Source organism: Macrotis lagotis, chromosome 7 (genome assembly GCF_037893015.1).
Source record: "Macrotis lagotis isolate mMagLag1 chromosome 7, bilby.v1.9.chrom.fasta, whole genome shotgun sequence".
NCBI lineage: Eukaryota > Metazoa > Chordata > Mammalia > Peramelemorphia > Peramelidae > Macrotis > Macrotis lagotis.
In genome coordinates, this window is record NC_133664.1 from 81,540,859 (window position 1) to 81,567,117 (window position 26,259).

The following is a 26,259-nucleotide window of genomic DNA, read 5'->3' on the forward strand; positions in this document are numbered from 1 at the left end:
AGTTTCAGTCATAGTGAGCAGCTAGGTGGTTCAATGGATAAACTGCCAGGTCTGGAGTCAGAAAGACTCAGCTTCCTGAATTCTGAACTGGCGATGGACATTACTAGCTGTGTGACCCTGGACAAGCCACTTAACCCTGTGGCCTCAGTTTTCTCCTCTGTAAAATGAGCTGAAGAAGAAAATAACAAACCACTGTTGATTCTTTGCCAACAAAATTCCAAATAGGGTCATGAAGAATCAGATCTGAGTGAAATGATTGAATAATGATAAGGTACTTAAAGAGTATTATTGCCCTTTGGATATTCAGTACCTTAATAAAATGCGTGAAACTTTTTTCAACATAATTGAGTTTTTCTTTTCCCTCCCCATCTTTTCACTTCTTTCACCCATATTAGTTCATCAGCAATTTCTCATTGGAGGATGTGACTCTGGACTCTTGTGCAATTCATTTTCCCTTCAGGAGTGCTGAAGGCAATGGGGATTCTGGAGATATTTGGAATAATGAATTACACATTGACATTCTTCTTAGTAGTCTCAATAGAAAAGTCAAAAATCTAATGAATCACTGTTTGAGTATGCTCTCTCCCTGGGCAAATTGGAGGGACACTGCCCAAGGGCTCTATCATTTCTTTCTCCATATTTAGATCAGAAAGAATCTATTTTTTTTAAAGAAATGCATCTTTTAAAGGTGATATTCCTTTGCCATTTGAATGCATTCCCCAAACAGCAACTAGATAAAAAAAATCAACATTAAAATGTGAGACTTAGTAGAATCTCAGGTAATATAAAACCCTTGAAGATTCCATTTCTGTCAACCACAGGCAATCTTGTTCTCATCAGAACCAAAAATAACCTAATAATATAGAGAAGAGGAAATAATTCATACTTTACTCTGAACAATGTGGCTGACTCTGGTACTCTCAGACTACATTTCATGGACTAGCAAAGTAATAAAAAGATGATAAGTAACATTTCTATAACACTGGAAACTTTGCAAAGCACTTTATATTATTTCACTTAATCCTCCACTGTGGTTTTTAGTTCCATTGTAAAGGTGAACAAATTGAGATTGAAAAAGTTAAGTGAATTTCCTAAGATTATATATCCAGTGTATATCTGAGACCAAATTTGAACTCAATTCTTCCTAACTCCAAGACAAGTACTCTATGTATTGTATGACTCAGCTGCCTAAATGATCAAACATAATACTTTTTAAGATATGTTAATGAGAATGAGGATGCTGGGGAAATTGCATCATTATTTTCACTAATTGAAATTTAGCATTCCCTTCAATCATTTTAATACAATATTCTAAAAAGGGTTCCAAAAGCTTTAGTAGACTAACCAAGGGAATCATGACAATAGGCTAAAAAAGATGTGTTCTAAGGAAAGAGAAAGCTTTTCTCTCCTTCCAGATTTTCTTTGAGGACTTTACTTGTAAAATAGAATAAAAGGATTTAGAAATTCCCTTGTAGAACCCCATTATTTACTTGTTATATGTGAAGAAACTGAGGCACATGACTTTTAAGCAGTTTGCCCAGGGTCACACAACTAGTAAGTATCAAATATAATACTTTTTAAGATATATTAATGAAATAGCTCTTAAATATTAAGTCCAGAATGATTAAAATGGTTTTTATCTTAACAAAATGGCACACCTCTTTTTAGTAGGAGAGGGGTGGGGAAATCCCAAAATGCATATGCACTTTGAAAGGCTTTGTTCCTGACCACTCTTTGCCAACCATTGGCTGGGGTTACAATTTAAGTGATTCATTGGTTCTCCCACTCACTTCCCTCATTATACTAATGAGCAAGAACTGCTAGTATAGGCAAAGGAGGTCAGATCAAGACTCTAGATTCACTTAAAATCAGGTGGGGCAGTTTTTAATCAAATGAAGGATAAATCTTTAATCTTAACTCAGTACCTGCCCATTGACAACAATATAGGCAGATTCTAGTCTTTGTAATGTAAACTAACAGTCCTCCCTTCACATTCTTATAGAAACCAAACACCCAACATAATCCTCACATACTCATTGAAGAAAAAGGATTCCAAACATTGAATGATTTCCTTATGTCTAAGGTTATTATCAATTTCTTGTACCTCAACCAGTCTCTGAAACCTCATAACACTTATCACGATTCATACATAAATAATACTTTAAGGTTTATAAAATACTTTTCCCACAGCAATACTGTAAAGCTAGAAGGAGAAGTGCAGCTATACTCATTTTGTTTATGAATCATTGTAGACTAATGAGGAAGTTAGCCAGGAACATGAGGCACTAGGATTGTTATAAACTGAATTTGTACCCAAGACTCCTATTCCAATATACTCATATTACTATATTCTACATACCACATTAAACTACATAGTACAATATACTCATAAGCATTCAACAATCAAATGTCTATTCTTAAATGTCTATTGTATTGAACACTTAATAGAAGGCTAGAGATGGGGAGAGATTTAATTTTTGGTGGATGCTACATTTAAACAGTCAAGCAAATATGATCTATATGAGAAAGAAGAAAGAGAGTACTTATAATTAGATAGAATAAGAAGGGATTCCTTCAAATGATCCTTGAGGACTCTGAGATGGCTAGGTGAATTCAGAGCATGGTGCAGATACATGAGTCTATTTATAAATGTTAGAGGCAACATGTGAATATTTGACTTGTAAATTGGAAAGTAAAGCAATTTAGTTAGAATATAACATATTTGAAGGTGGAGAGAAGGGAATAATGAAAAATAAATTCTGGAAATAATCTTTTTTAAACACATTTCAATATTTGTCATGTTGTAAAAGAAGAATCAGAACAAAAGGTAAAAATAAATGAGAAAGAAAAAACATAAAGCAAATTTCAAAAAGTAAAAATAGTATCCTTTTGCTTGCACTCAGATTCCATAGTTCTTTTTCTGGAAGTGGATGGCATTTTCCAATTATTGTTCTTGGTAACTGAACTGCTGAGAAGAGCTAAGCTTATAATGATTGATCACCTCACAATATTACTATTAATGTGTTCGATATTCTTCTGGTTCTGCTCACATTATTCAGCATCAGTTCAGGTAAACCTTTCCAGATTTTTCTGAAATTAACTTACTCATGATTTCTTGCAGAAATAAATAGAATTCTATCACATTCATATACCACAGGGGCAGCTAGGTGGCACAGTGAATAGAGCACAGCCCTGGAGTCAGGAGGTAACTGAGTTCAAATCTGGCCTCAAACGCTTAATAATGGCCTAGTTGTGTGACCTTGGGCAAGTCACTTAACTCCATTGCCTTGTTAAAAAAACACAAAAAAAACATTCATAAACCACAACTTGTTCAGCCATTCCTCAACTGATGAGCATTATCTCAATTTTCAATTCATAGTCACTACAAAAAAAGGAACTGCTATAAAATTTTGTCCTTGTGGGCCTTTTTCCCATTTTGGAATACAATCCTAGTAGTGGTGTTGCTATATCAAAGGATTTGCACAATTTTGTAACCCTTTGGGCATAATTCCAAGTTGCTCTCCAGAATGGTTGGATTAGTTCACAACTTTACCAACAATGCATTAATGTCCCAAAATTGATAATTTTCCATTTTTGTCATATTTGTTAATCTATTAGGTGTGAGGTGGTACCCCAGAGTTGTTTTAATTTGCATTGCTCTAATCAATAATAATTTAGAGCATCTTTTCATTTGATTGCATATTGCTTAAATTTCATCTGAAAACTGCCTGTCATTTGACAATTTATCTCAACTGAAGAATGATTTATATTATTATAAATTTGACTCAATTTTCTGTGTATTTTTAGAAATTATTCCTTCATCAGAAATGTTAAATTTAAGCATTATTTCCCAGGCTCCTGCATTCTTTCTAATCTTGGCTATATTGGTTTTATTTATGCAAACCTCTTGAATAGGATTAAATCAAAATTATCCATTTTTGTATTTTATAATGTTCTGTAACTCTTTTTGGATATAAACTTCTCCCCTCTCCCCTTGTTTTAGCAGAGAGGTTGGCAACATGGAACTTAGTATTGTCCCTTATTCCATTGGTCATTATAGACATTGACCAGTTCTTATAATTATCCTTCAGACAAAGACAAAGCTAGACAAAACTTAGCTTAAAGATCACACAATGATAGCTAAACTATTTCTTGTTCTCCTAACTGGCTTAAAGTATCACTCTTTATATCTAAATCTTTTTTTTTTTTTTGGATTTTTGCAAGGTAAATGGGGTTAAGTGGCTTGCCCAAGGCCTCACAGCTAGGCAATTATTAAGTGTTTGAGCCCGGATTTGAACCCAGGTACTCCTGACTTCAGGGCCGGTGCTCTATCCACTGTGCCACCTAGCCACCCCATATCTAAATCTTGTAACTATTTTTACCTTATCTTGGTATAAGGCACAAAATGTTGATCTATCCCTAGCTTCAACCACACTATTTTCTAGTTTTCCCAGTGCTTTTTTCAAATAGTGAACTTTTATCCCAAAAACTAGTCTTTTGGGTTTATCAAATAGTAGATTACTATAGTCACTTACTACTAATTACTTACTAATCTATTTTACTGATGCACCACTCTATTTCTTAGCCAGTTCCAAATAGTTATGAAGACGGCTGCTTTATTAGATAGTTTTAGATCTGGTACAGCTAGGTCACCTTCACTTGCATTTTGTTCATTAATTCCCTTGATATTCTTGATCTTGGGCAGCTAGTGGATAGAGTGGATAGAGTACCAGCCCTGGAGTCAGGAGTACCTGAGTTCAAATTCAGTCTCAGATGCTTAATGATCACCTAGCTGTGTGACCTTGGGCAAGTCACTTAACTCCATTGCATTAAATAATTTTTTTTTTCAAAATGAGAGCATTCTTGATGTTTTCTTCCTCCAGATGATTTTCTTTTATTATCTTCATAGCTCTATAAAATTATTTTGGGGGGGCAGTCAGGTGGCACAGTGGATAGAGCACCGGCCCTGGAGTCAGGAGGACCTGGGTTCAAATCCAACCTCAAACACTTAATAATTACCAAGCTGTGTGGCCATGGGCAAGCCACTTAACCCCATTGCCTTGCCAAAAAAAAAAAACTAAACTAAAAATTATTTTTGGTAGTTTGGTATGAATCAAATTGGTATGAATATGCCTACTCATGAACAATTGACATTTTTCCAGTTGCTTAGATCTCACTTTGTTTTGTGAAAAGTGTTTCATAATTGTGTTCGTAGGGTTCTGGGTTTGTCTTAGCAGGTAGACTCTCCAATATTTTATGTTGTCTACAGTACTTTAAATGGAATTTCTCTTTCTGTCTCTGGGTTTTGATGGTAATATATAGAAATGCTGATGATTTATGTGGGTTTTACTTCTAGCAACTTTGCTAAAGTTGTTAATTGTTTCAAATGGTTTTTAGGTGATTGTCTAGTATTCTCTTGGAGTACCTTCATATCATTTGCAAAGAGTTTTATTTCCTCATTGCCTGTTCTAATTCATTTTATTTCTTTTTCTTCTCTTATTGATAAGGGTAACATTTCTGAAAAACAATCTAAACCTATATTTTGAAAGACTTTTAAGTGCTAAGCTGGGGAGCCTGTATTTTATCCTACAAGTTATCTGAAACCTTGAGAAGGGTTTGGGAAGATTGTTTTAGCAGAGAGGTTGGCAACATGGAATTTATTATTGTCCCTTATTTCATTGGTCATTATAGACATTGACTAGTTCTTATAATTATCCTTCAGACAAAGACAAAGCTAGACAAAACTTAGCTTAAAGATCACACAATAAGAATTAATTGTATGTTTGTTATGTGCTGACTAGGTACAAGGAATACAGAAATCAGAATTGTTTCTTCCCTTGAGGAGCTTAGCCAAGAACTGTATTGTATAGCCATATTCAAAAGAAATGCAAGCTGATAGGGTTGGGGGGTACTAAGGATTATTTGGGATTCATGTTGAAGATGAAGCTTGAACTGAATTTTGAAGGGAACTAGACATTGAAAGATAGATGTGAAGATCACAGTGTTTGGTAAATGGTAAGCACCTGGTAAATGCTGGTTTACTAATAAACTGAAGGAGTATATTTCAGGCATGAAAGAAAATAATTTTTTTTTTTTTAGTTTTTTTGCAAGGCAATGGGGTTAAGTGGCTTGCCCAAGGCCACGCAGCTAGGTAATTACTAAGCGTCTGAAGCCGGATTTGAACTCAGGTACTCCTGACTCCAGGGCAGGTGCTCTATCCACTGAGCCACCTAGCCACCCTGAAAGAAAAGAAATTTAAGAAATATTGTGCATAAGGAACAATAAAAAGTTCATTTTGGTTTGATAATAAATAGAGTATGTGTGTATGAGAATAATGTATAAGATGATACAAGACATGTTGGGATTAGGTTCTAAAGGGCTTTACAAGCTAAACAAAAATGTTTATATTTGCTCCTAAATCTAATAGGGAACCTTGAAAATTTATAGAGTAGTCAAATGAAACGATTAGACCTGTACTTTAGGAAAATTACATTGGTAACTGTTTGGAGAATGGAATGGAGTGGGGTATAGAAGAACAATTAGAAAGCTATTGCAATAGATGAAACTGGAATTAGAGTGGAAGCTTTGTAAGTAGAAAGACAAAGATGCAAGAGCTATTGCAGAAATAAAAATAACAGGATTTAGCAATGAAATGAACATAGGAAGAGATAGAGAATGAACTATCAAGGATGAGATCAAGATTACATACCTGTTAACAAATCTTAGGGTACTACATATTGAGACTTCAGAATGTTATTATTTTGATGGTTTCACCATTCCATGCCCTAATGTTCTATAGAATGCCCACTAAACTTCAGTCTACAGATCTTAGGCCACCAAAATCTTTGGGTATCAAGCCTTTAGTTAATTAGCCTCCCCCAACTGAGTTGGACTAACCCTAGAAAATAGACATTGAGGTCATCATTGGGCTCATTTTCAGAGCCTGTCCAATTTAGAAACACTTGCCAAGATTTGCATTCCAGCTACCCAAGAATCTTTTAAGAAACTAGAATTACTTCTACAAGAGAAAGAAGCATTAGAGTAGGATTTTTAATAACAGAAACATTAATGAATTTTAAAAAGAAAATCTATCTGTTCTTAATACCAGAATGCATACAATATGGATGCAATAAACACTTAAGCCCGTAGCACAGTGCTGTTATGCAATGTACTTGATAAATGTTTTCTTTATTTCATCAGTATCAAATGAATGCAAAAGAAAAATATTTCCTTGATATCACATCTCCAGACTTTGAGCTAAAGTTATATTGCTGTTCTATATTGATCACTCAAGACAAGTTTGTGGTGGGAGGAAAAAAAAAAGTGATTAATACAGTGTTTTCCCTCATGTCTCAGGTTTCTTCAATTTTAAGACATTCTCCTTATAACTTTTAAGATATTCTCCTTATAACAAGCAGTCTAGCAGGAAGCATATCAAGTTGGAGGCACTCAATAGATTTTCAGTAAAAATGTCTATCCACATCATTTTAGAAGAATGATATGAAAAGATTGGGGAAGATTTTTGTTTTATTGTAACCATTCCCCCCTTTTTTGTTTTGATTTGAATCAGAAAAATTACATATGAAAAAAAAGGAAATTTCTTCCAAAATCAGTAAATTTAAATGATAGATATTGTAAAAGAACCATAATATATCATTAAATTTAGTACAGCATAGTATGGTCCAACAAGTTTGAAGTAAGGGATCAAGAGGTCTAGAGGTTTGTCCTATCTCTGACTCCAATTCACTTTGTAAACTGGAACACATTCCCTTCTTTCTTTATATCAAATAGAGGTGATAAGGACACCCCCTCTGCCTACTACATAGAATTCACAAAGTCTGAGTATCTCAACCTTGGAATGGATGCTGAAGTTACCTATTCAGCTCTTTACCAGAAATATGATTTCTAGCTATAACAATCAACAAATGATTGTTGGATCTGAGTTGAATACTTCTTTGGCAAAGCTAGATAAAAACAAGCACTGCCACTTTTGTAATAATAATAATAATAATAATTGTAATTTATGCTTCTATAACATTTTAAGGATTATAAGACACGTAGTATTTATGATATAGTAGACTGAATGCTCAACTTGTAATCAGGGAGATGCTAATTCCAATCCTGCCTCTCACATACTTGCTTTCTATGTAATCCTGAACAAGACCCTAAACTGAGTTTTCAGTGTCTTTTTTTAGAATGAAGGAGTTGGACTAGATGACCTATAAAAATCCTTCTGGCTTAAAAATCTATGATTCTGTGTCCACATATGACCCTCAAAACAAACCTTAGGTCAATATTATTTTAGTTTTATAAAGATGAAAAGTCAAAAAAAGTCAAAAAAATTAAAAGTAAAGATGAAATGTATAGTTCAAAATATGCCCCTTTGTCTCTCTACCAGGGAATTCATAACCTCCCTTCGATTCTTAACTTACCTGACCCTTACACACATACAGCGCATTCTGTTGTTGGACACTTATTATAATATGAATGACTTATTTATTTAGGGCATCCCATAAGTCTTAGTGCAGTTTTCAACTTTATTGACTTAAAACTGTCTTAAGGTTTTTGGTGTGCCTTACAGAGTACTTGAAGGCTCTCAAAACTCTTTGATTACAAGATCTTATTTGAGCTTCAAAACATCCTTGAAGTTGACAGTAAAGCTAATCCACATTTTGCAGAAGAGGAAAAAGGCAGAAAGAATGTAAGTGACTTCATCATGGTCAGACAAGAAGTCACAGAAAGGATATCAATCTAGATCCTGCAGCCCCCAAATCTGGCACTGGATCTGTTATACCATCCTGAGGGGTTCTTTTCATCAGCTCAAATTGACTTCCCTTTAACCAAATGGTTTCTAGTTGACTAGTGAAAATCAAATCAGAGAATTATATTAAAATGTTATGAAAACTATAAAATTTGATATAAAATTATTACTTATTATTATTATTAACTGTTAATTAATATCCTTTTCACTACATAAGCTTTGATTCAGCAGGCATGTTTATTAAGCACTATAAATCTATAGAGGTTGATCAGCACACTTTTGATCACCAAGGGAAATTGTGGTGGGCAGAGAAGTGGTGACAACAACTTGTTAACACCTCTATTAAGAAATGGAGGGGAGGCAGCTAGGTGGCACAGTGGATAGAGTGCTGGCCCTGGAGTCAGGAGTACCTGAGTTCAAATCCAGCCTCAGACACTTAATAATTACCTAACTGTGTGGCCTTGGGCAAGGCACTTAACCCCACTGCCTTGCAAAAAAAAAAAAAAATCAAAAAAAAAAGAAAAAAGAAATGGAGGGTAACAACCATCATAAATAAAATAAAATAATAAAATAATACACTGATTAAATTATAATCCTTTGAAGGTTTTGAAATATGGCATAGTGGATAGGCTGAATAGATGAGTTCAAATGTGACCTCAAAGACTAGCAGAGGGACCCTGGGCAAGCCATTTAACATTTCCCTCAGTTTCCTCAATTATAAAATAGGGATAATAATTGGACCTACCTCCCAAAGTTGTTGGAAGAAAAATGAGATAGTGTTTTTCAAATATTAAAGTGTTCTATAAATGCCTGTTATTTTGAAATTAATGTCACAAGAGGTAGTTCCACTACACCAAACATCCCTCTATACCACCACCAGAAAACTTCTTATGCTCTAATTCAGGAAGGAGAGTCAGTGCTGTAGTTTAGTAGACAAAAAGCTGACTTTGAAACAAGGATGACCTGGATTCAGGTCTCAACTTGGACAGAAATGGACTGTGTGACTTTTAGCAAATCATGTAAACCTCTTGGTGGTTTTAGGAGCTCTTAAAGACTGTAAGTCGCAGAGAACCATTCCATTATTTTGTTCACATCTGACTCTTTGTAAACCTATTTGCTATTTTCTTTGCAAGGCTACTAGAGTGATTTACAATTCCTTCTCCAGCTCCTTTTACCAATAAAGAAACTTGGACAAATTGGCTAAGTGACTTAGCCAGGTCATCCAGCTGAGGCTAAATTTAAACTCAAAAAAGATCGCTCTACCTGACTCTAGGTCAAATTAGCCAATTGCATTGATGGAAAGATTTTCCTAACATGAAAACTTTCTATACCTATGAAATGAGAGGTCAGGTCTCTGATCCTATCACTACAAATTCAAAATTTAAATCATCTAAAATAAAGGCAAAGGTCTTTTCTCTGTATTTTCACTTTCTTCCTCCAAGCTTGATGAGCTCCACTGTTCTGCTTTTAGTTTGACCTTCCTGCTGGACCAGAAAGATGCTGTTGGAGAGTACCTAAACTCCAAACAGAAATAGGGGACCAAAGACCAAGAATAATCAGGTTTCCTAGTAGTTCATTTAACTAACCTGCTTCTCAATATAAAAGACCCAAGTGGCACATAGTAGAAAATGGGGAACTTCAAGTGATTTTGGACAGTTTGAAACTTTAAGGAGCTTTTGCAGTTTCCTTTGCCCTTAAGCTGAGATTGTGAATTTAGACAGTGTCAAACATTTCCTTTGCCAGCCACACTCCAAGAGAAACACATTTCATGCTGTTAACAAAAATAAAACATATTCTTTTTTTTTTCCTTTAGTGTCTGCTTTAGGGCAAAATGAAAGCAATTCATTGCTTCAGCATAAAACTATTATCATTACTAATGTGATTAGTTGTCACTTACTGAGCCTTGACTGAACTTCGTGAGGGGTAGATTGATGAAATTAGAATTGTAGAGAATCTGTGCCACACTAGAGGAAGACCAGTCCCTGATCTGAGCCAAGACTTACTGGTGCTTACAAATGATGGCAACAACAACAAAATAACTAACATTTATATAACATTTTAAGGGGTTTTTTTTCATAGTGCCTCACATGGGTTGACTCACTTGTTTCACAAAGAAACCTAGAGGAGAGAATATGACTACCTGAAGACAAACTTAATGGAGGACCATAAATTAAGAGCTGGAAAGGACCGCAGAAGACCATCTAATACAACACCCTTCAGTTTTACAGATAACAAACTGAGGCCCACAGAAGTTAGTGACTTATCTAAAGTCATCTGAGTCATGAGCTTCAGAAATTGCATTAAAACCTAAATCCTCTGATTCTAAAGCCATTGCCTTGACTATTTTTCTCTTTGCCAGACACTTCCCACCATGGAAAAACCTCATCCCTGAGGCTCTCTGTCTCTGAATCTGTGATTCCTCACTGAGACCACTCTTTCAGTAAGGACCCAGCCATGTTATCTGACAGGTCTTGACTTACTTTCTTATTTTCTGAATCGCATCCATTGGAGATCCTCTTTTTACACACACACACACACACACACACACACACACACACACACACACACACACACATACATTAAAAAAGAAAATTCTTTGGGCAGGAATTGTCTTATCTGCTAGAATTTGAATCCCCAGTATTTAGCAATTACTACATATATATTCTCCTTCTCCCTCTCCCTCCCTTCCTTATGAAACATTTGAATTGGTTATAGGATCTTTGCATAGAAAAGAAATAAATTTAATTTAATTATAGATCTAGCAACAATACACATTCAATAAACATCTTATATTCTTTTATGCACAGAGTATGGAGCTAGGAAAGTTTAAATAAGCTAAGTCCCTTGCATTTGTTGCTACACTAAAGTGATTAAAAATAGAGTTAAGAGGACAGGTGCTCTACAGGTACAAAATGAAGTGCAATGTGAGTTGTGAGGCAGAAAGACATTTTTAGTTTGAGCAGATGAAGTGATCCAAGAAGGTGAGAAGGAAGAAGGCATTTCATTTGAACTTTAAAAGATGGGTAGAAATTCTTCAGGCAAGAAGAGACAAAAAAGAAATCTAACCCTAGGCAGAGTCAGTCAAAGGCCCAGAATAAAAAATTAGTCATATGCTTATAGGCATAAGGTGTTAAATGGAAGTTGTTATTATGAGGTCAGAATGGAAATCTCTGCCAATAATGGTTTAGGTTGAGGCATCCTAATTTTATTCCCAAATATGGACCATGTTCTGTAGCTGAGTCAGGAATACCTGAAACTTTGCATTCAAATGAGAATGGAAGCATTTTATCCCCATACCCATTTAAAACACTACAAATATTTATGGACTTAGCCCCTCTTCTTCTAAGGGTTTACTACTGTGTTCTGTCACGCTAACCAAATTTCCCCAGACATGTCCTATACTCTGGACCCTAATTTCTCCTCTATTTCTCTCAAGGGCTCTTTTCTCCTTGCTAATCTGATAAAGAAGCATGTAAAGGCATAAACCACATCCTAACTTGAACAATAATTTGAGCATGAGAGAACAAAGAGATATGCATCTTCAAAGAATACCTCATGACTTTTCTATTCCTAATTGGAAAGAAAATCTCTTACATAAAATAATCCTTGAGAATGTACACAGAAACAGAATTAGACAAATTGTCCTTGAAATTCTTCCATAGTCCATTTAGTGAGAAATAAATCACCCCAACTCTATGAGAAAAGGATTAGAGGATAGTTTCTCATTTCCTCCCTGTGTGAAATGTTATAATGAACAACTCTGTCACAGAAATAATTTAGTTTTGAGGTATTTATCATAAGAATTTGAAGTACAAACTCCTGCATCCTAACCTATGTAGACTGTAGATAGTATACAAATAATTTAAGATGGTTCATAACTTGTGGCAACAAGAACATATTTCTGGTTTGTATTGAAAATAATTTCCCCTATGAGAGTTGTAGCGTGTGTGTGTGTGTGTGTGTGTGTGTACTTAACTGTAATCTTCATGACAGAGGTAAAACTCTCTTTTCACAACCACAATTCCCTTTCTTATCTCAAACTAATTTCACCTGGCCACTCTTCCCTTCCCATATCAAAGGATAAAGACAGGAATGTGTGTGTACACATGCATGTACCTATATATACATGTGCAAATGTATATATTTATGTATGTGAGGAGAGAGAGACAGACAGACAGAGACAGAGAAAGAGATAGAAAAACAGGCAAACCGAGAGACAGACAGAGACAGAGAGCTTACTTACTTTGTAGCTGGAACATTACCACCTCCCAGATTATTAACCCTTGTGCTATTTACCAATCACATCACTATTTTCTCAAAGGTTACCAGTATCCTTTCTTCAGTGTTTCTCTTCCTTTACATCTGTAAAGCGTTTGGTAGCATTGACCATACCTTTTCTCTATATATTCTTGTTCCTGAATTGTAATATTTATCCAGCTATCTCTTTACTCCATTTCTGTTTTTTTCTTTAGCTCTTCTTCCTTAATTCCATCCCCAAGATCAGTGCTACTTAAAAATCTCTCTCTTTTGGCCCTTTTTTTCTGTTCTCTTCATATGCTGTTTTTTTCTTTTTTTTTTATTTGGCAAGGCAATAGGGTTAAGTGACTTGCCCAAGGTCCCACAGCTAGGCAATTATTGAGTGTCTGAGGTTGGATATGAACACCGGTCTGACTGAATCCAGGGTCGGTGCTCTATCCACTGTGCCACCTAGCCGCCTGTCCTGCTTTCTTAATGACCTCATCTATTCCCCCAAGTTCAATAGCCATGTTTTAAAGACAAAATGGAACTCTAGCTCCATCCTGACCTCTCCCTTGAACTGTCCTCACATTTCCATCTGTCTACTAGATATCTTTACCTGAATATCTACAAGCACTGAAATTCAAAGTGCTAAAAGCTAAACTCAATTACCTTTCCCCAAAAAAGTTTGGTTATCCTTCTGATTTACCTACTGCCATTAGGGTACCACCTTTTTTGTCCCAGTACAAAAAGTAATACTTGTCTCTACTATCTCATTGGCCCTTAAACCAATCAGGTACTAAATTCTTTAATTTTTACCTCTGAAATTCCTTTTCTGTCTGCCATCTCTCCCTGGAACAACTTCTTGTGTTCTTACTACTTCTTGGATCATCTCATCTGGACTTCAGAATAAGAAAGAAGCTTAAAGGTCATGTATTCCAAACCTTTCATTTTAAAGATAAACTAAAGTCAAGAAAGTTTTTTGAAAGTCACAACAGCATAAACAGAAATAAAAGTCAGATTCTGATTGCTAATCTATTGTTTTTTTACATCATTCAATAGTCTCCTAATCTGTTCCCCATCTCCAATCTCTCCTCTAATTCATCCTATTCTTTGTTAATTAAATCCTTCTAGAACACAATTCCCTTGCTCAAAAAAATTTCACTATATTTACATTACCTGCTTACTAGCATCCAAATCCTTAGAATCCTAAAATATCTTCCACAACCATACCATTCTATCCATCCTTTTCTGACTCAATTATTCCTCATACATCTTAAATGGACTCCAGTCAGACTGGTTTATTATCATCCTACCCAAGGCTTAGATTAAATAACACTTCTACAGATAAAACCTTTCCTGATAGTTACTTTGAAAGTAATCTTCTTCTGATGTCTCATAGTACTTTGAATCAGTTTTCCCTTATCAAATTCTGTTTTATACCCTGATTATTTATGTAGTTGTCTCCTGTCTCATGCTAGAATATGAGTTTATTGAGGATCACTTATGTCAACTGAATACTGATAAATATACCTTTTTAATACAGAAAATGTACTTCACTCAAAACAATATTTCCATTCAATATTTCTAAAACTGTTCAGCAAGACATGTAGTGTGTACCAGGTTGTCCTGATTGATGGTGTTTGTCCTTTCTTCTGGAAGAAGACTATGATATCAGAGAGGTGATGCCAAATGCAAGTGAATTGCATTTGAGTAAGGGGTTGCTATGCAAAGTCAGCAATCTTATTTTCTTTTCTGATGCCATATGAGTTCAGTGGTCAGATATGGATCAGGACAACTGAAGATGGCCCTCCCATATTGTCCTAATGGCTGTGAGAAATATAAAGGATAGCAAATGTCATCCCCTATCCTTCAGGGATTTATAGGCTAGTTGGGGGATGCTGCAAGAAATGATCTGCAAATAGTACAAAACAGTATTGCTGCAAGAGTAAATTTATAGTATAGAATCTTGAAGGACTAAGGGAATATATATGATTAGTAGGAGTGATCAGAATTTAGTTAGACTCATCAGAAAAACCTTCCTAAAGTAAGTGTACAATTAGATCCTGAAAGAGGTAAAGCAAATAAAGTGTCAAAAGAGAAAGAAAATCTGAATTGAGTGTGGGTATGTGCCAAATTTCTGAACTAGAAAAATTACAAGTCATAAGCAAATGCATAATATTCAGCAAGACTTTAGAGCTCATCTATATAGAGTTGAAAGGATGTTAGACTTTCAGACAAAATATCTAATTTCATTTCTGAACTTTGCCAAACAAGAGCTACGTGACCATAGTCAGGTAACAATCTTTCTGAGCCTTATGCTCATCATCTTTGAAATGGTCATAACAACTGTTTAATATAATATAATATTATAATATAATATAATATAATATATAATTATTTTATATATTTATGTATTATAATACATTTAATATCATAACTATATGTTATAAAATAGTTATTAATACTTCATGGTATTGCTGTGAAGAAACACATTTTAAAAGTTTACTCTCTGGCTCATCCTTTTTATTTTACAGAAGAGGAAACTGATCCTCACAGTGAAGAAAACAATTATATGGGATCAGATAAAGCAATGGGAGTTTTGAGACCAAGTCTTGCTGCAGTAGTCAGTGTGCAAAATTACTGAAGATTTCAGGGGTAGCACTTAGTTAGAGAGCTATTAGAGGTACATTTAAATAAGTGGAGGTGAAATAGTTGATAGTCTAAAAGTCTGGAATCGATTTCAATTTGCCACATTGTGTCATAGGGAGCTATTGATGATTCCTAGTCAAAGGGGTGACTGCTTTCCTCCTTTTCCATACTTGGTGCTCACCTTAATCAGTATTGTTTCAAAACAGAGACCAATGCAAAAAAAAAAAAAAAAAGAAATCGAGGACAAGGGAAAGCAAACACAAAGGCTCATTTTCTGGAAAATTATGCATCCTTAAATCATGGAATAGATGAGTCTATATAAAAATGTCAAAGGACTGGCTCTCCAGTGGGATGTTTACTTATTTACTTAAGAGTTCATTTGCTGCCTTAAGATTTATAGCAACTAGAAGGTTGGCAAGAAATACTTGTTTTGCACAGGGGACTGATTTGCAAGAAATTTAAATGTAGACATAGGTTGTTCTTCCTGTGGAGACTTACAGAGATTCTTCTATATATCTATTAAGGGCATAACAGGGAATCTAGAGGGGCGCAGATATGTTTTTATGTATGTAGGTTAATGAAGTGTATCTTCTAGGCCCAGCTGGATGAAGTTTTTTATAGCGTAGCATAAGAAAAATAGAGAAAGAATATGACCTAAGTTCTTGACAACTCACTCCAAAACACTCTACAATCTGGATTGGTAAGTGTCCACAATATTAGCTTGAGTTTCCACAAGACTTATCAGTATGTAGATCCTTCTAATTGTTATACTCTGAGCTTGCCATCTTTGTATATTGGTAAAGAAGAAATTTATATTTCTTTGCCTATTACAATCCTCATTAGGGTGTGATTTTTTTTTCAAATCAAAGAACTCTTCTCACCAAAAAAAAAAAAAAAAGAAATTGATGCCTGAAGTCTCAAAAGAAAATTTTATTTCCATAAAAGTATCTCTCTATCTCATATGTTCCAGGAAGTAGAAATGTTCTTTCCTTAAAGAAAATCCAAACTTCTGTGTCTTAACAAAAGAAAGAATTTGTAGAATATAATGATTTTATGAAAAAGGAGTGACAGTTCAAGTTTAGAGCCATGATTAAAGGTTGCCCATCTTCAATCTCCTTAGGCCATTATGGGTCCTAAACTCCCATTGAGAACATGGTAAGAGTATAAATTAATTCTTCTTCCTACATTCTCTCCAAAACCAAAAACACACAAGACCTAGCTCTAAGTACATTAAGAAATTTAATGATTTTTCTAGTGACTCCCATTCCTTTGCTAGAAGAGATAAAGGGACATGGTCAAAATTGACCAGATATTTTTTATTTTACTCTCCCTCCAAAACTGTGGATTAATATATAGGTTCAAAAACATTTCACTTGGGAAATAGCTTGTCCCTAGAAAGGTTGGGACCAAGTATATTCATATTGCCCTTTGAATTTTCTTTAATTTGAATCATAGGGAACAGGGAATATATCCTTTATATAGACTTTTTGTTTCTGGGTTTTTTTTTAAATAGATAAGCCCATTAACAGTTGAAGAGCCTATTCACAGTGATCATGAACTGTAAGATAATGTTTTGTGGAATTTTGTCAGTAATCCAATCTACAATTTCATTGGCTTAAAGGAATTCCCAGTAAGCAAATTCCTTCTACCAATTCAATCTTAAGGTGCTTTGCAATTTATAGTCTTAGAGAATTGTTCTGGGGTCTTAAGAAACTAACTGACATCCCACCAGGGGGTCACACAGGTGACATGTTGACTACTTAACCCCTTTCCTGTCTCCTCTATTGGCCCTCTAGTCACAATGCTATGCTGCCTTTCTAGTTAATAGTCATAAATAAACAAATATCTCTTTTGCTTCTGTGAACCTTCATTTTATGAAATGGTAAGCAATAAATTAGATCCAAACTCAACTCTATAATTATTTAATTGGTATTATATCTACTATTAATTATCTGGAAGTAGAATACTAATATAATAACTTGAAGTGAATTATTCTGCCTGGGAAGTAGGTTCCTCTATTATTCTTTTATGAATGAAGCTGCAACCCAGACAGACATTTGTGTGATACTTGCTTGATGTAAATATGTGAAATAATGCAGATTATAGACTTAAAAAATAAACTTAAACATTTTATATTATGGATACCTTGAGTTTAATTAAACTGTTTACCTAATGATAATAAAGAACATGTTATATACCTTCATCCCTGCACTTGTTATTAGGCATCTCAATGGGGCAGTGTTTAGAACACCAGTCCTGAAATCAGGAGGTCCTAAAATCCAAATCTGACCTCAGACACTTGATACTCATTGACCTTTGGCAAATGACTTAATGCTATTGCCTCATATCCAGGGCCACTTCTAGTCATCCTTACTCATATCTAGCCCCCAGACCTAGATGGCTCAAAAAGAGAAAGTGAGGCTGCTGACTTAGCACAGCCTCCCCTCACTGAAATTAAATTCTTGTGCTTGTCATGCCATCACCTCCATGATGACATGGACATCTTCAGAAACAGATTAAAAGAAATCATTGCTATTCCACAGTTCTTTTATCCTATGTTTATCAATTATCTTTTCTCAGTTTTTAAAGCACGAATTCCAATTTTTTTTCTTCCCTTACCTACTCACAGCTCTTTACGCAGAAGACCTAGCCTCCTTCGGAATTATTCATCATGAAATACTCTTAAGAATCCTCCTTCATTTCTCAAAATGTATCATTACAGTAGCCTACTCTCTCTTTGATCACAATAAAAAGAGGTGTGGTGTAGAGAATAGAGAACTAGTCTTCTGACAAAGAGGATATGGGTTCTAGTCTGACCTGTGACAGATATTGGCTGTGTGACCATGGGCAAAGCATCTCTCAATGCCCTAGGGAGTTCTCTGATAATTTAATTTAGAAAAAAGATTTTGACCTGAATTGGTATAGAGAGTTTCCTCATTTGGCAGGTTTTTGCCAGTGAAATAATGGGTCTATCCCTTAACCTTGATGAAAAACACATTTAGAAAGGGATAAGGCAAAATCATGCCATAAGATTCTAAATTTAGTCATTATAGATTAGAGAAATGAAAATTAAAATAACCTATCAGATTGGTTGATATGACTAAAAACATGATCAATATTGGAGGGAATGTGGGAAAACTAGGACACTAAATGCATTGCTGGTGGAGTTGTGAACTGATCCAACCTTTCTGGACAGTTTAGAATTATTCACAAAGAATAATAAAACTATGCATACTCTTTGATTCAGCAATACCACTCCTAGGTCTGTTTCCCAAAGAGATCACAAAAAAGGATAAAAAACTCACATGCACAAAAATATTTATAGAAGCTCTTTTTGTGGAGCAAAGAATTGGAAATTGAGGGAATGCCCATCAATTGGGTAATGGCTAAACAAATTGTGGTATATGAATATGATGGACTACTACTACTGTCCTAGAAGAAATCATGAGAGATGAGATGTCAAAATCTCCTGGAAAGACTTGCATGAACTAATGCTGAGTGAAGTGAACAAAATCAGAACATTGTACACCCTAACAGTGACAATGGGTGATAATCAACCAAGAAGGACATGTTCATTGCAGCAGCACAATAATCAGACAATTCTAAAAGACTTATGATAGAAAATACCATCCATATCTGGAGAAGGAACTGTGAAGTTTAAATGCAGACCAAAGCTTACTATCTTCAATTTTTTAAGAGTTGTCTTAGGTATTATGATTTTTTCCCCCCTCTCTAATCAATTTGATTCATCTTTCACATGATTGCTATGGATCTAGGTTTAGCATGATTATACATGTAGAGCCTATATGAGATTGCTCTCTGTAAGATGGGGGAAAGGGAGGGAGAAAAATGTCAAACTCAAAACCTTGCAAAAAATAATTGATGAAAACTACTGCTACATGTAGTTGAAAAAATGAATTAATAAAAAAATTTAAAAGATTATAGATTTAAAACCGGAAATGATTTTTGTTGTTGTTCTACCCCTCATTTGGGGTTTTCTTGGCAAAGACATTGAAGTGGTTTGTCATTTCCTTCTGTAGCATTTTTATAGATGAGGAAAATGAAGCAAACAGGTTTAAATGATTTTCCCAGAGTCACACAGCTAGTATATGTCTGAAACCAGATTTGAACTCACAGAGAAGAGTCTTCCTGATTCTAAATTCAGTGTATTATGCAATATACTGCCTACCCAACCTAGAATACTGGACAACACCATATAGTTCCATCCTATTATTTAAAAGGAGGTTAAAGTTCGCTAAGATTATTTTTCCCCTTCAATAAACCCAGTTCCCCCTTAAAGTACCCAGCTCTAGCAGGTAGAATCACTCTTTCAACTAATTTCAGTCTCTTCTGATTTCTTCTCTTTTGCCTATGAACATGACTTTTCACAAAATCTAATTATCTTTTTTGTCTTCATCTTCCTTGATCACTATGTAGATTTTAACTTGATTGACCACTGCTTCCCATTGTGTGCTTCTTCCAGAGACAGTTCACTCTTTTGTTTTACCATGTGTCTCACAAGAAGCTCATTTTCTATTTCTTGGATTGATTCTATTTCCTATTCTTTAATTTGAATATTATTTATTGGTCTGTTCCTGACTTATGGATTCCCTCTTCATCCTCTCTCAGTGAGTTCATTAAGTCCCAGAGATTCAAATATTACTATCTCTAGTTTTTGGTTCTAGTCCTTCTATCTGGAACTGGATGCCCCGCAAATACCTCAATATCAAAACATCCAAAATGGAACTTCAGTCTCATCCCACAGGCTATACCTCCTTTCAGCCTCAATATTTCTCTCTTTGTCATCATCCTTCACCTTGAAATTGTAGGTATATCTGTGACTATTCTCTCTTTCTCATTTCTCATATAGGGTCAGTTACTTGTCTATTCTTTTTTTTCCCCAGGAATATCTCTCTGTAAGGTTCCCCATTCTCTTGTCCCCATCATTAACTCATTTGATACCAACCCACAACTTCTCAGTTTTACTCACTTCCTCCTCTCTACAAAATTTCATAACACTGCTAGAATGTCATTTTTTTTGTTTGTTTTTTCATATAGAGATCTGGTTATGTTAATCCTTTGCTCAAAAATCTTCAATGGTACCTTTAATGTCTACTCCCTAAGATTCAGACTCTTTTTTTAGGGATATTTTGAGGGATACTACCTTTCTAGTCTTATCCTGCATTACTGTCCTTCACAAACTAACTCCTTCACTTACCCCTTCATTTCTAACTAAACCAGACTATTTTTGTCATTCCTGCACAACTCTATATTTTTTCTGTCTCCATATCTTTAATAATGCCTATCTCTTGGCCTAAAATTTCCTTCTATTCTTCATATGTGTATTGAAGAGATACCTTAAAGACCAACTCAAATGTCCCTACTTCTAGGAAAGTTGGTTGATAATGACCCTCTAATCACCTACCCCCCCCCCCCCTTACCCCTCCACCTCATAATGACTTTGTTTTGTAGTTTTCTTACATGAAAATCATGTCATATTGTATATTGCAATTGTGTTTGTGTTTTTCACCCTGCTGGTTTATAAACTCCACAAGTATATGAATTTTTTTATTTGAAAAATGTATGGTGCTTAACAAAGTGATGATACCATGATCTATATACAGTTGGTGTTTTATAAATGTTTGATAAATCAGTGAGTGAGTGGAAGAAGAAATATTTGTTTACTTGCAGGTTTAAAAATTCATTTCTTTGTGTCTGATCAGAAGAGATAAATTTTTTCACTTGAGTAAATTAAATCCATTGAGGAATACATTTGTAGAGGTTTAAGTACATCTGAGCACTTGCAAATTGATCATCACAGATAGTTAACATTTAATGATGGGTACCTTAGAAATTGTCTAATCCATTCCCCTCTTTTTTACTTTGCATGCATTCTAAAATAGTTATAAGAAGGGGGCATAGTTTAAAATTGTATATCATTCCCAATAAGGAATCATGGTAGTTTTATGGAAAAAAATTCAAATATTTTAAATTTCATATTATTAAAGCAAAAAAAGTAGAATGATGTGATGTTGCCTACTACTAGACATTTAACTTTCCATATAAAAATCTGCACTCTATTAATTATTATTTTCTTTTTAAAAAATTACAATTCAAAAAAAATTTTTCTAGGGCCTTGCAACTAAATCGATTGATACATAAAATAGCCAGTATTGTATAGACTGAATTACCATGTTAGTAAATCTGATTTTCTAACCTTTGTGTTAGTCTTAAACATTACAAATTAATGTTTTTAATTCATAATGACTATTTTTAAATACATATCAGATGATTAAATTCTTTCCAGGTGGTACTTGATATGCATCTGGCAAAATAATATGGAAGCATCTGTTCCTTAACAAATAGCCTTCTTTTCACCTGTACATCCTTACTAACAAGCATCTGTTGGCTGGTTGTATGTGCTAGCAAAACTTGGATTTTGCTGATAAATAAATTGTACCTGTGAAAATGATTCTTTGCCATGACAATGAATTGAATCTTTTCATGGAGCAGAGGAAACGCCTTTAAGGGTTCTTCCTACTCCCCTGTGTTTTAAAAGAAACCTATATTATTAAACTCATTTAGAATTTCCTCTGTCACCTAATGCAAAATAGAAATGTCTAAATTTATTTAAAAATCTAGAAACTATGGGGAACTACTGACAACTTAGTGGGAATCATTTTATGCCCTTTTTAATGTTAGAGTAACAACTTTAAATACTCAGCCTGCATCTGGCTCTGTTAGACTTTCAGAAATAAGATCTCTTTTGGGGGTAGATGTAGATTGAAGGGCTTAGGAAAGACAAGTCTGATAATAACTTTTAAAAATTAAATGATACATATTGCTAAATTGTTGAATTTCTCTTCTAGTCATGTCCTATTTTCATGACTTGTAATGGTGGAAAGCTAATACTGAGATCATAAAAGCTGTAACAGTGAAGTAGATATGATAATAGCTAATATTTCTTTAAAACTTTAAGGTTTATAAAGTGATTTGCATTTATCTCATTTGTTTTTCAATAAGTACTGTTTTTATTCCCATTTTAAAGGTAAGAAAACTTAGGCAGACAAAGGTTAAGTTACTTGGCCAAGACCAAACAGCTAATAAATATCTAAGGCAGATTTTTGAAGTCATCTTCCTGTCCTCAAGGTCAGCTCTTATCAGTTTCAACTAGTTATTTTGGCAAATGCTACAGAACTGGAAGAGCTTCACATAAGGTCTCATCCCCAAGACTGTGTACCTAAAGACATCATCAACCTAGGGTTGAGTTTCTAATGATGAATAGTTTTGCCTCACAGCTCATGAAGAATCAACTTCACATCCTATTTCTCATAAATATAATCTCTGAGCAGGAAAAACATCAAAGAAATAGGACTCCCCAAAGGTAAAATGATCTGTTTGGGGAGGTAGTGAGTTCCCCAGAATTTGAAAGCTTCAAACAAAAGCTAGATGAGCCTTTGGTGGGGAGAAGGGAGGGGAAATGTAAGAGATTTCTCTTCAAGTATGGATTGGGCTCAATGATCTTCAAAAATCACTTCCAACTCTGAGATTCTGTGACTCTCCAATAACACTAAAGTTTGGAGAGTCTTATGATGTGACTCAGAACAAAGAGCACCCATGACTATGAAATCACTCATATAATCTTGTGATGACTGAAGTACCATGGTACAATGGAGCAAACCTTGAAACCAGAAAAGGGAGTTCGGACATATCATGGCTGTAAGATCTTAGACAACTCATTTAGCTTTTCAACGATCTAGGACAATTCTCAGATTCCTAATTGCAAAGAAGGTGCTCCCCTGCCCTGGTGAGAAAGAGTTTCCTCAGGTGAAAATGGTCACTAATGAAATCACAGGTCCAGTTGCCACACCTCATCTTGTGGTACCAAAACAGGTTGACACTCTGGACTCATCAGTATTGATACCAATATTATGATGTCAAGATGCAGGAAAGTCAAGTCACCAGATATTGAAGCTGTATTTTTTTTAAAAGTCACAAAATCAGTGGCGGCTAGGTGGCACAGTGGATAAAGCACCGGCCCTGGAGTCAGGAGTACCTGGGTTCAAATCTGGTCTCAGACACTTAATAATTACCTAGCTGTGTGGCCTTGGGCAAGCCGCTTAACCCCATTTGCCTTGCAAAAAAAAGTCACAAAATCCTCCTAAGTCTCATTTTGATGGATTGTTCTGAGTTTTTTGTTCACCTGTAGATGGATAGTGGGTAATAGGAGAACAGTTTAAATAGCAAAACAAAAAACAATGACTCAAAAAGCCAGGGGCCTCTTTTTTTTTTTTTTTTTGCATTAGAGACCAACTTCCAGGGACTATGATTCACAGTGCTCTATCTATTTTCACCACTTGAAATAGTTGGAATATATTGATGAGCAGCATTGGCATTCTCTAATCCCTCTCTTCCATGGCTATGGAGCCACAGTCACCTTTCTTTGGACATCTGCAAGTGAAAGCTTGAAAATCTCTGTGCCTTTCAACAAGAGGAAACTTCTTGATATGTGCTGACTCTGCAAAGGCTCCTCACTGTAATGATTATATGTCACAGGGTTTTATTTATTTGTCTTTGTAGCTGTACCACTTTCCAAGCCTTTATATTCTAATCTTTTGGGCTCCATCTAGAATTCAGCTCCATGTGTGCCTCAGTTATAAAGCACCACAGAGACCAACAATACTGTGAAAGCATTAATTAGCCTATTCTGTGGTCAAGTAGGGGCACTAAAATGAATTTCAGCTATTAGTAATTCATATTTGCATAGCTCTTGAAGGTTTGCCAAAGTACATTCCTCACAATTACCCTAGGAGAGAGAGTGGAAGGGAAAGGAGGAAGGGAGGGAAGACAGAAGGAAAGAAAGAAGGAAAAGAAGAAAGGAAAGAAAGGAGGAATGGAGAAAGGGAAGAAGGAAGAAAGGAAGGGAAAGAGGGGGAAGGGGAAGAAGAAAGAAAGGAAGGGAGAAAGAGAAAAAGATAAAGAGGGAGGGAAGGATAAAGTACTGGTTAAATACCTTCTATGTGATAAGCATCATTCTAGGTGTTTTACAGATAATAATCTCATTTAATCTTCACAATAATCCTAGAAAGTAGTTATTATCCCTGTTTTATAGTTGAGTAAACTATAAACTATAAACAATTCATGATTGATTCATCTCCCTAAATTTAAATGTGGTCTCCGACACTTACTACCTGTATGAAGGTGGGCAAGTCACTGAACCCTGTTTGTCTCAGTTTTCTTATCTGTAAAATGAGCCAGAGAAAAAAATGAAAAATTGCTTCAGTATCTTTGCCAAGATAACCCCAAATGGGGTCACAAAGAATTGATCATGACTGAACTACAAGATAAGAAGCAGAAGCAGACAGGTTAAGTGACTTTTCACCCAGTATCTGAGACTAGATTTGAACCCAAGTCTTCCCAATTCTAGGCACAGCACTTTCTTTAGTATATCATCTAATTGAGGTAAGTAATACAAAGATAATATCTTCAATCGATAGATTTAGAGCTCAAATGAACCTTAGAAGGCCATCGAACACAAACTGTTCATTTTATAATTTTAGAAAAGACTGGAAAGGGAAAGTTACTTGCCTCAAGTCATCCTTTTGATAATCGACTGAGTTAGAAATTGAACTTGGATCTTCATGTCTCCAAAACCAGTGAGCCTTCCATGGACGGATGGATGGATGAATGAATAAAGGAATAATAGATAACCATGAAATTCCCATGAGTTCTGATGAAAGTATTATTTTTTTGTAAACTGAACCAGATTAATTGCTAATAAGAAAACAAAATACAATAGAAATAATCTTTCATTGTCACACTGGGCTAACTGGATAAGTATATAATATATAAGACCTTTAATAAGAGTAGTGATAGCATTCATAGTCATAATTACAGCTAGCATGTTTTTAGAGAATTTATTATGTAGAAACTATTCTATAATTAATTGTGATGCCAGGAATATTGGATAAGTGTATAAGTGTAATAGTGGTGGTAGTAATTGTTGCTGTGATCAGTGTACAATAGATGATAACTTTTCTATACTGCTTACTATGTACAAAGCACTGTGATAAGTATTTTATATTTTACAATTATTATCTCATTTGACAACACAATAATCCTGGGAGGTTGATGCTATTATTACTCTCATTTGACAGTTGAGGAAACTGAGGCAGGCATTGGTTGGGTGACTAGTATAGGATCACACAGCTCATAAGTCTCTGAAGTCATATTTTAACTCAGGTCTTTTAAACTCCAGACCTAACAGTGTTCTATCCACCTAGATGCTTAGATACTTTCTCAGAAATAGCTAGTCAACCCCTTCTGAACTTTTGAAACTAGTGGTCATAAGTAAAGAATTTGAAAACTCTAGAGGAGAAAAAAAACCATTAATAGTATCTCATACTTGGAAGGATCTTTAGAGAACATGTCTAAGTCCCCTTTTTCACAGATGAGGAAAATAAGGATCATAGAAATAAAATATTTGACATGGGGTTCACACTAGTTAGTAGCAGAACTGGGACTAAAACCCAATCCACTTGCTCCCAGTCCATTGTTCTTTCTGCTATATTAAATGAGCCATATTTTTAAAAGTTTAAAGGAGATAGGAT

At 35.0% G+C, this 26,259-nt stretch overlaps 1 protein-coding gene across 1 annotated transcript in view; it reads left to right on the forward strand.

Moving 5' to 3' along the window:
* ADARB2 (adenosine deaminase RNA specific B2 (inactive)) overlaps window positions 1-26,259 on the forward strand; it is a 704,572-nt gene that overhangs the window by 338,816 nt on the left and 339,497 nt on the right.